A 2697-nucleotide genomic window follows, 5' to 3' on the forward strand; every position below is an offset into this window, starting at 1 on the left:
TTGATGTGTTTTTTTTAAATCGAATATAGGGAAATTACATTATTATCCTCGCCATTAGAGATTGCCGGTACGTCATAGTTCACAATCGTATGGTTTAATATGAAAAATATGAGTCAAGTTACTTCCGTAATAATGCCAACTTGATTAGAAAATATACTCCGAGATGGCGACAGTTGTCATTTATTGGATGTTTATTTGAAGGTGCAAAACTGTCAAATCGCAGAAAGTATCGTTAGTCGATTTTGGTTTTTAATTGGTATAAAATATAACATAATATAAAGACGGTGAGAAAACAAAATCCTTGTAATCTAACAGGTCATTAATGCGTTATTTTTACAGGCCATATGGTAAGATAAACCCACTGTTCTAAGCTGCCTCATTACAATGGAATTTTTCCAAAAATGTAAACATTTAGTAATTACGTTACGTCAGAATTATTACAATGGTCGGGTCTTGCATTCATAGGTGAGTTTGCCGATAAAGAATTATAAATTCACAATTAGAGTATTCAATTTATAGGTTATACGATTTTCATACACCCAGCTGCACATTGCAAGACTATCAGTTTTCAAAGTTACTCGTGTTACTTATGATGGCTTACAATAAGGATAAATTCAAAATGATACACTAAATGGATATTAATTATGTTCAAAATATATTTTTCTACACTCGATATCCAAAGTAGGCATTTGCGCTCGTATTTGACAACGCAAACGTCATCTTTTTCGAGGAATGTCACTTTGTCGCTTATAAGCGACAAAATAGAAAAAACGCTCGCTCTCCTAATTATTAACTATAAATCAAATATGCATTGCTCAGAGTATCCAATGACAACCAGTAAATGACATCTTTCATTTGGGCATAAGATTAAAATGATTTGAGTGAAAAATTTAAATTTTTGGAAATATGTGAACTGCTCGATTGTAGAAAAAACCTTGTGTGTAATTCGAGCGCAAATTGATTGTCGATTTCAAGAGATTGCCGCGCTCCTTCGTTGCGCGTCAACTGTCTCTTTCAATCGACAATATATCATTTTGCGCTCTTAATACACAAATAGCTATATAATATACGACTGTCACTATCACTCTACTTTTATTTCATATTTATACTTTTTTTACATTTTTAGCACAGTGTTAGATTACTAGGAATCAGAAATGAGAAATAAGCAGCCTCTCAACTGGCACTCAAAAAATTTTCGCCTCCGGCGTTTTACCCGTAGCTCCATTTTCCCCCCTTTTTTTTAATTGTGCACCCTCAAGACACACCACTACGCGCCGCCACTGTTTGTTATTGAAATAAATAATTATATATGTTAGCTATCGCTGATTATTCAGACAGGAAGTCAGACCCCCATAGTGCCTGAGCTTTGCAAACTCGTATGGTTCTTCGTTTTTTAGCGCATTTCCACAAAAATAAAAAAAAAACATTTCCACAAAAATAAAAAAAAATGCGCTTTTAAGTTTTAAGTTGAAGACTCCACCAGCACTTGCTAATATTGTAACGATGAGATGCCAAAAACAATGTCCGGTAATTAAATGTAGGTAATTTGTCACCTTTTAGAAATAGATAATGCTATTTTTTAGGGCTATCGTATTGGAACAGGTGTTTAGTGACTACCTGATTGGATCTGGAGAATAAATCTTTCCTTATTGACATCTACACAGATTATAATACTAATATTGTAACCCAGTCTAAATCTGTAATCATAAAAGATCGCTGTGGGTACATTTTAGAATAATAAAACTGACATGGTCATTAGGCATTAGGTTGGAATGTGGATCACAACATTATTTGGTCGTTCATAATGTGGATGATTTCTTTACCTTTACCTCATTAAAATAAGCAAGTAAAACAGGAAGTTTTACCTATACCCTTTCCTGCCCACCATTGTTCATTCTCTTCAAAAATTCATTCGGGGAGTAAATTTTTTACTACACTCAACTTCCCTTATTTGAGGGGATGTACATTGAAATTCTTTAGTATGTCCGTCCGTCCGTCCGGCTGTCCGTCCGTCCGCTCGTTTTGCGACGCTACTAGTTCTTTATCTTAAGAGCTATTGTTCTACTTTTTTCGCTATTTGGTTCGTTACGGTGTCGAGGCTTGCACCAAGGAAGGAATTTTTTCTGCGTTTGTTGCTAAAAAAGTTATTGTAAAAAAACCAACAAACCGTTTTTTTACATGTTCCATAATTTTACACTTTTGCCGTTTATTAACCATCCTAGAGATCATTTATAATTTTGTATTGTTATCTGTCGTCTTTCTGTCCGTCTGTTCCTTTGCCTGTCTGTCCCTCTATCTGTCCGTGTGAACGATAATTTTGTTTAGAAATGTCTGATCGCTTTTACATCTCCGTTAGTTATGAACTGAATTGCATGAAATTCAATATGGGCATAGCCTTAGCCATATAATACGCAATGCCAAAAGTTGAGTCGAATCGATTCAAAATTCACAGTGCCCTTTTCGCATCTCGACCATTTATAAACCGAATTGCAAACTTTTTTTCTTATAAAAGTATTTGAATGAAATTTGATACATAGGCACTTGAAATAAAGGAAAATCAAACGCCAATTTCAAAATTTGGTTTTGTGCATGCGCAGTGCCAACTTTTTTATTTAGGGAAGAATTTAAACGAAATTTGATACATAGGCACTTGAAATAAAGGAAAATCAAACGCCAATTTCAAAATTTGGTTTTGCG

At 34.3% G+C, this 2697-nt stretch overlaps 1 long non-coding RNA gene across 1 annotated transcript; it reads left to right on the forward strand.

Moving 5' to 3' along the window:
• Positions 1-1487: 1487 nt before the first annotated feature.
• Positions 1488-1765, forward strand: LOC116165045. Its single transcript, XR_004144065.1, has 2 exons — positions 1488-1537; positions 1584-1765. It is a non-coding gene; the product is annotated as an uncharacterized LOC116165045 (long non-coding RNA).
• Positions 1766-2697: the final 932 nt, after the last annotated feature.

The sequence above is a fragment of the Photinus pyralis genome, unplaced genomic scaffold (assembly GCF_008802855.1).
Source record: "Photinus pyralis isolate 1611_PpyrPB1 unplaced genomic scaffold, Ppyr1.3 Ppyr1.4_LG2, whole genome shotgun sequence".
Classification (NCBI taxonomy): Eukaryota; Metazoa; Arthropoda; class Insecta; order Coleoptera; family Lampyridae; genus Photinus; species Photinus pyralis.